The sequence below is a fragment of the Pantherophis guttatus genome, chromosome 3 (genome assembly GCF_059756535.1).
Source record: "Pantherophis guttatus breed Tessera chromosome 3, ASM5975653v1, whole genome shotgun sequence".
NCBI lineage: Eukaryota > Metazoa > Chordata > Lepidosauria > Squamata > Colubridae > Pantherophis > Pantherophis guttatus.
In genome coordinates this window covers 107,223,764-107,231,601 of record NC_142065.1, presented here as the reverse complement: position 1 = coordinate 107,231,601, position 7,838 = coordinate 107,223,764, and the positions used below count along the sequence as shown (strand labels likewise).

Below are 7,838 nucleotides of genomic sequence, written 5' to 3'. Positions count from 1 at the left end.
TGGAATTCAGCTGCATCTGTGTCTTTGCACATATTGCCATGGTCTTGACTCTCTGCTACTGCTCAGTACTACAAATGGAGGGAACCAAGATAGTGAGTTGAAGTGAAATCCTTGTTTTCATAGTGAAAGACCATCCATAGGATGATCTATGGAATCCATGATGATGCAGCCAGTACCATCACAATTTCCCCCCACTATCTCAATTGTCAGTGCATTAATGACAACAACATGGTTCATCTCATTTGCATCAGAAAAGAATACACAGATGAACAGTATATGAACTAATAAGATCATTTTACAGAAGATTTTGTATCAAGCAACATTTATTTGGGCCCAACAGGAATTTTTAAAAAGCATAACACATTTCTTAGTTGACTATATGTGCATCAAATTTAACTCTGTTAAAGTCAATGAGGTTTTAGAATTTATCATCTATATATTACAGAAACTCAATTGGGCAAAATGGTGTATCAATTTTTGAACCAAGATACTTTAAATGGGTTAATTTTCAAAATGTGTCCAAAATCCAGGAGCCATGACTCTTGAAGGAATTACATTTGGGAAAGCTGCTTCCTTACTACTGGCTGCTGTTGTACTGCTGGGCTGCTGCTGAAGGCATGTGATCTTCAGTTCCATGACAGTTTCCCAGCCAGTCTCACAATCTCTCCCTTCCACATCCAACACTTACCTTCCTGCTGGAAAGGAAAGAAAAGGCAAGGAGGGAGGGAGTGGGAGGAAAAGAACTCCTGCATCCTCTTCCCGGTTAAGCCAGTTCCCTGCATGCTCCCCTGACCTGGGCTGCAGCAGTGCACCTTCCCCAAACCACGCTGCCTCTCATGGGTTTTCTCTAACTTGTGTACTTCATGCATGTCTTCACCTCTTGCATCCCCCATGTACCTTCTCCAACCTGCATCCTGCATTCTTTCACCATCCCCATGTGGACCTGTTGGGCATCCCCCCCTCACCTCTCCAAATCTGTTCTGCTCATCCTGCGTGCCATCCCTGATCTACACAGCACCTCTTGCACATTCCTAAATACCCCCAGGCAACCTTCCAAACCCACACCAATTGCCCCCACACCAATCCTGACCAGCATGGCACCTCCCACAAACTCCTGCAACCCCTATGCATTCTTAACCTGTACTGCCCCCCATCACACACCCTACATGACCTGATCATCATGTCTTACACACCACTGTGACTCATATGCACCATTCTTGACTGGCACCCCCTCATACACTCTTCTTGACCCTCATAGCACCTCTTTTACACTCCTGTGCACACTTCCCAATCCATGGTGCACAAAAAGTGTTGTGTGGATCGGGGGGAGGGGTGGCTAAAGGGAATGCACAAGAGGTGTCATGCAGATTGGGGAGAGTTCTTAGAAAGGTTCTGCTATGGCCCCAATCAGATCCCAGTTCAGAGGAGGAAGAGGAGAAGTTGGAACTGGGACCATTCAAGGGGAATGGAGAGTCCAGGGCTGACGACAATGCTTCCCTTGGGAGAAGTGGTCAACCGGACAGGGAACTGCCTGCCTTCATAAATGCAGGGGAGTATCTACTGCAGACAGGAAGTGGTGATGAGAGTGGCCAAGAGATTCCTCTCTGACAAGGACTAGCTGCCTCCCCCACCTGATCTGAGGGCATGGAGAATGAAACAGAGGGAAATTCAGGAAGTCTGAGAGGCTGTTCATGAGGAGGCTGCCCTGGCCCTCCTCACAAGGAACACTTGGTTGTGGTGATTTAACCAGAGGTTAGTGGGATGCCTTCATTGGGAACAACCATTTGTCTCAGGATTCACTCTCCTGACCTTTGGAAACCTCGACTTCTGAACTTCAACAAATGTTTCAGCTTCTGGATTTGCATACCTTGCTTTGAGGACTCTGACTTTGGATTGTGGCTTACAGACCTTGTTATGCAACCTCTGCACTGGGTTTGCAGACTTCACATTTCTTCCTGTTTAGGGGCTTGGTTCTGGTAACTATTGGACTGAGCCGATGGGACTGTGTTACATTGACTGTGGGTGGCTGGTTTGGGGAAAAGTGAAGTGAAGGCTTAACAACACCCCTGGAGGGCCACCTGTCATGATTTAGCAGTGCAATAAAAGACTTTATTGGTGCCTTCATCTGCCTGTGTGAACAATCCTCTGATTTGTTTGTTTTAATTCCATCAGTAGACTGATGGTACTTACCCTGACTGGAGATGCTGTTGAAGTCTTATCTTGGACCTGCAGGCTGTGAAGATCTGGATCTGAGAAAACAGACGAGAATTAAATCCTAGCAAAATGGAGTTATTGTTTGTTTATAAAAGCTCCAGTGGTATCTATGGGGGAGCGCAACACCCATAATTTGGTGGTCTTCCTGAATACATGATTCCTGCTGAAACACCAACTGGAAGTCATGGCTGGGTGGGGGGGCTTTGCCAAGTTCTGGCTGGTTGTGATCTTACTTGAGGTGAAGGAATCTAGCTACAAGTGCCAAAGGTGCTTTTTCAGGAGGCAACTGGACTTTCTTGTTTTTTCTTTTGAAAAAGAAAAAAAAAAATACAAAGATTTCTAGCTGCAAGTAGTTGATGCCTTGGTCACCACCCACATGGACTACTGCAGGAAGCTCTACATGGGGCTGTCTTTAAAGAGAGAAGCTTCAGCTGGTTCTAGGTGCAGCTGCCTATATGTCAGCCAGCATACTACATGTCTGCCATGGGCCAATGGGTTTTCAGGTGCAATTTAAAGTGCAACCTTTAAAGCCCTTTGTAACTTACCATTAAATTAGTTTTGAGACTGCATTCTCCCCGTAGAGTTGGACCAACCACTTCATTTCTGGCAACAGTGAATGACTGCAACCAAGATGTGCAAGATCACCTTACGTATCATTAGAGCATAAAGCTCCATTTCAAGAAATAGTAATTGAAGCAAAAAACTTGGCTATTTTAAAAGTGATCTGTGCCATGTTAGGATTATTTAGCTTAAGGCACCAATTTCTTGAGGAAGAAATGGTATGTTTAATTTAAAAGTAAAGGTTGCCCTAGTTTTATGGCTTAGATTCAAGAGCCATAAGAACCCCAATAGCTAAGTTATGTGTCTTCAGAACTGATTTTTCAGGTAGGCTGCTGGAGTCGCTTTCCATGAAATGGGATGAGAAGCAGGATTTTGCCAATACTTTCCCAGAAAGCCCATGCTTTAGTAGAGATAGAATTCCAGGTTTCCTCTTGGCAGAGTCAGCTCAAACCCCTGGGTCCACCCTAAATGGGCAAAATCATGCTTGTATTTCTCTGTTTGAATTGGGTGAAATGCTCCCGGTTTGGACTGGATCACCCAATCCGGTAGCGATGGCAGTGGGTGGTTCGGAGAACCGGTAGCAAAAATCCCTGCAAACCCCCACCCACCCATGCCCAACTGAGCCGCGCGATCATCAGAGGCTGTTTTTTTTTTTTTCTTAAAAAAGCATTTTTTTAAACAACCTCTTCGGCCAAAGAGGTTGCAGAAAAAAATGCTTTTAAAAGCCTCTGACGATCAGGCAACTCAGCTGGGATCATCAGAGGCTTTTAAAAGCATTTTTTCTACAACCTTTTTGGCCAAAGAGGTTTTAGGGGGAAAAAATGCTTTTAAAAGCCTCTGATGATCCCAGCTGAGTTGCCTGATCGTCAGAGGCTTTTAAAAGCATTTTTTTCTGCAACCTCTTTGGCCGAAGAGGTTGTAGAAAAAATGCTTTTAAAAGTTAAAAAAAACAATAGTTCACCCCGCCCACCCAGTCATATTACCTCCCCCCACCAAGCCACGCCCACAGAACTGCTAGTAACAAATTTTACATTTCACCACTGGTTTGAATCCATTTGCAGAGCCCAGTTTTTTCAGCGCTAACAAGGAAAACAGAAACATTCATTCCTTTTTCCATCCCTCAAACCACCTCCATCCATCTGAAAAGGAAAAAAAAACCCAGAAGGGAACCACCCAGTAACTCTATTGGTTCTTTGATCTGTTCCCAAAGAAATTTAAACCTTCAGCGGAGAGAAGAGAAAAGGCATCCCTCTCTGATCCTTTGCTTGCTTCTCCTTGTGGCAAGTGTGGGCCACACCAGACAGCTCTTGATACTCACCTGGGAGAAAGGTACATCTCCAAGGTAAGGAAGACTTTTCTCTGGTCTGCAGAATTTGAGGGAATTACTAGTCTCTTTTTTCCCTCAGGTCCTGTGTATCAGCTTATGATACACAGAAGGATGATAAGAAGAAGTATTCCTTAACTCTTCCTCTTCCTTCTACCTTACAAGATTGAACCCACATTCACATTCAAATCTGGCTCCTTATTTTTGAGGGTCAGCATCGATGTAAGCAATCTATCCATCTTTTGAAAGTTTATAATCTGGTCATTCCGCATCTATTCTTTTTGCAGATCTAAGGACAAACTGCCAGGTGTAAAGGGAGTTGTACTTTGATTGAAACAGCATAAAAACATCTGAGATAGTAACTGTGTGATCATCTGGGGTTTGGTTGTAGGTACCAAAGGAGGAATATACTTTAATAACAGCATCCTGGCCAATGATCTACAATTTTTTTCTCACTCCATTGCTATTTCTTGCCTTTAGTATCTTGCCATGCATATCTTGCAGGTATTAAAGTTCCATTAAAATTAGTATAATATTGATCATATTGGAATAAATATGCAGCCTTCAAGCAACAGGTCCTTAGGTTGGTTTTTTTTTAAAGTAGCTATCTGATTCTGATTTGAACATGAATGCATTTGATTGAAAGTGGTCATCTCAAAAAAAAAAAAAAAAGACTGCCTTGTTTCATTTCCCCCCCTAATATATCAGAAGTTATTCTTGTTGAACAAGGTAGGATTGTTTCTGAATAAACATGCATAAGATCGGTTCAGAACTCTCTATCTTGGTGTAGGGCCTGTGTGCACCATTGTTATACAAATGAAACATTTTTAAATATTTCATTGGAGCACTGTATGCTTGTTTGTAATAAGGATAAAAGTAGATCGCATCAAAAATATATTTATTATTCAAAGTAGCCTCAAACATAGTATACTTTAGTATGTTAAATCCAAGTCTAAAACAACAACTTTGAACCTGTTTGGAATACTCCTTTTCTAATAGTTCCAGAATTCATTACTTTCCAATTTGCTAATTTCAATTAATAATGTAATTTTCCTAATTTATCATAAGTTTGGCACATATATACTTTCTACCACCTTAATAGTTTGAAGTCTTATGTATTTGCTCCAGCATAGTGTAAGCCTCATTTTCAGATGATTTTTATATTTATACAGTATTTAAAAGAATGTACTACCATATCTTCAATTTGTGCATAACCTTATAAAATAAAACAACTGCAGTAAACTCCATATTTCAAATGAGGCAGAGGAAACAGCAGATGAGAGTCTATGGGACTTATTCCAAAAATGGTATCCTATTAAATATAAATTCTCTGGCTAATATGTCACTTTGGCTACTAATTCAGAGATGGTTTTGGATGGTTTTCTAGAAACTTGAGAATAGCACGTATCATTTTCTCTCCTTTCATAACTGCAGCACTATATTATAGTTGTAGTTTGAATCATGTACTGCTGCAATACGCATGAATGATTGAGGACAAATAATTTCTCCCATGTCCGATGCTTTCTTTTATCCAAGAGTAAAGCTTGGATAATAACAGATGATCCAATAATAAAACTTCATATGGGGAATTATTGGCTGAATAGTGCTTCACAAATAAAATGGCTGTGGTGTAAATTTACTGATAATTATAACCTTGAAACAGGATGTTAGTAAAAACATCTTTTATTTTGATTGGCTGAAAGATTATTCAATTTCCATTTTTAGTGCAACTCCTAAGGACTGAAATTTGCAAATTAGTTCAAAAGATAAGTAAGTAAACCTGTAAATTAGTTCAAAAGCTATGCATAAAGAAAAGCAAGTTGCAGAGAACAGTCCAGAGATGTATGATGAAAATAATTACTTAAATACTGGATTTGTTTGCAAAGAAAACCAAAAGGTAAACACACACACACACACAGATGTTTTTTGCTAGTGATTATCAGGAAAAATGAAGATATTAAGGGTATCTGAGAGTTGCTCAGTTGTTGTGAGATGGGTGTCATAAAAATTTAATAAATAAATAAAAATCTGCAGAATGTGCATGGCTGAAAATGTCAAAAGGATGGGCATGGCCACTTGGTTGAAGTCCTGCCTCGTCTTTATGTACCTGGTTGAATCTTGCCCCAGTAGATGGCTGCAAGAAGGAAAGAACAAACTTAGGAACTTCTTTCTTCTGATGCCAGTTGTCCTATACAGTATATGCAAATTGGATCTGTGCTATATAGGGAGATCCCTCTGCTCCCACCCCTATCTCAGTAAGCAGCTCCTGGGGTTATGCCATGTAAATCCAGTTGCCTTTTAGATTGAGGCCCATGTGTGCACACAGGTAAGCAGGGAATACATATGGTGACAATTTAGTTCGAAAGAAAACAATACAGATATTGGCAAAGATTCCTGCCATTTTCATTGCAATCCAATGTTCCTCTCTTCAGAGTGGCCCTTTCATAAAATTATAATATAAATTATAATTGTGATAGTCACATCAAACAATGTATATCCAACCTTGTGGAACAATTAATTTTCTTTGGTATCTGTAAGAAACTTTGCTGAGGCTATCCAACATATAACCCAATAGGCCTCCTTTTTAAGAGACAATTTTTCTGCTATTATTCACTGCAACACATCCCTTTAATAATAGATTTCTTGGTTCTACCTTAATTCATATCTGGTGATTCAATGAATTCATTATATAATAGGCCTTTGTCCCAAGTCAGGCCCAATTTTACTCTGATGGATTGGCAACAAGCAAAGCTGGAATCAATTTGTGGCCCTGACAAACTCTAATTACAAAGTCACGCTTGTGGCTGAGAATGTCATGTGGCAAAACTGAAGGAAGGAGGTTTATTTTAAAAAATGAATGATTTGTTGTAATTGGCAAGTTTGGATAAAAACACTGCCAAATAAGATCATGGATTATCCTTACTACACTTTATTGCAATCATTTAGGCAGTTTAGATCCAAAGTTTTGGCATAATGTTTTTCAGAATAAACTAGGAATTAAAGGCACACTGAGATAGCTAATTTCTGTGGCGAGAGAGAAAGTTTGGAAAATAAAATAGCAGATTTTTAGCAATGTCCTTGATGACAAGTAGCCAGCCAAACCACAGGATAGCTGTGAAGAGAAGCTATTTCAGAAGAATGGTATGTTGTGAGATGAGAAGGGAAGAGAAAAGAGCATATTTGGTCATCCTAATAATTGTTTTTTAAAGTTTCTCTCAAGCAGTGCTTTTAGGTGGAAAATTTATTGGGCAATCTAAACATTATTTTGGATTAAATCATTTTAAGGTAAGATAGAAAATAATAGTGTCATTTTAGTATTTGCATTGGTTGGTTTTAAACAATTGCACATTGATTTCATTCTGTCAGTTCTTACCATCCCACAAACAAAGTCAACAGGAAGTCAGAAATTGCTCACTTTTTTGTCTTCCCACACTCTGTAGCACTTGCCTATAGCGCGCTGGCGCGCGCACACACACACACACAGTACCACACCCACATTCTGCAGGTCTTGTCTGTAGCACGGCCTGCTTGCCTGGGACTCCCAGCTCTTCCCACGTATCGACCCAGGGTTATAGCAGCAACCGGCACTGCCAGGGTTGTCATTGCTAAGTGATGTGGTCATGTGCTTTATGATATTGTGCTTTATGACAGCATCATTTGGCAATGGAAATTCTGGTTCCAATTGATCAGGGGTGAAATCCAGCAGGTTCTGACAGGTTCTGGAGAACCGGTAGCAGAA

At 40.5% G+C, this 7,838-nt stretch overlaps 1 protein-coding gene and 1 long non-coding RNA gene across 2 annotated transcripts in view; one reads left to right on the top strand and one right to left on the bottom strand.

The window, feature by feature from the left end:
• Positions 1-606: 606 nt before the first annotated feature.
• On the bottom strand, positions 607-7,603 carry LOC132711371 (uncharacterized). Its single transcript, XR_015733508.1, has 3 exons — positions 7,515-7,603; positions 2,191-2,249; positions 607-695 (listed from the first exon to the last, which is right to left on the bottom strand). It is a non-coding gene; the product is annotated as an uncharacterized LOC132711371 (long non-coding RNA).
• Positions 3,570-7,838, top strand: part of TNN (tenascin N) — a 39,180-nt gene continuing 34,911 nt past the window's right edge. Inside the window, exon 1 of the mRNA XM_034409752.3 lies at positions 3,570-4,117. The gene's annotated coding sequence lies outside the window, so the exon portion shown is untranslated. The remainder of the gene's footprint in view (positions 4,118-7,838) is intronic.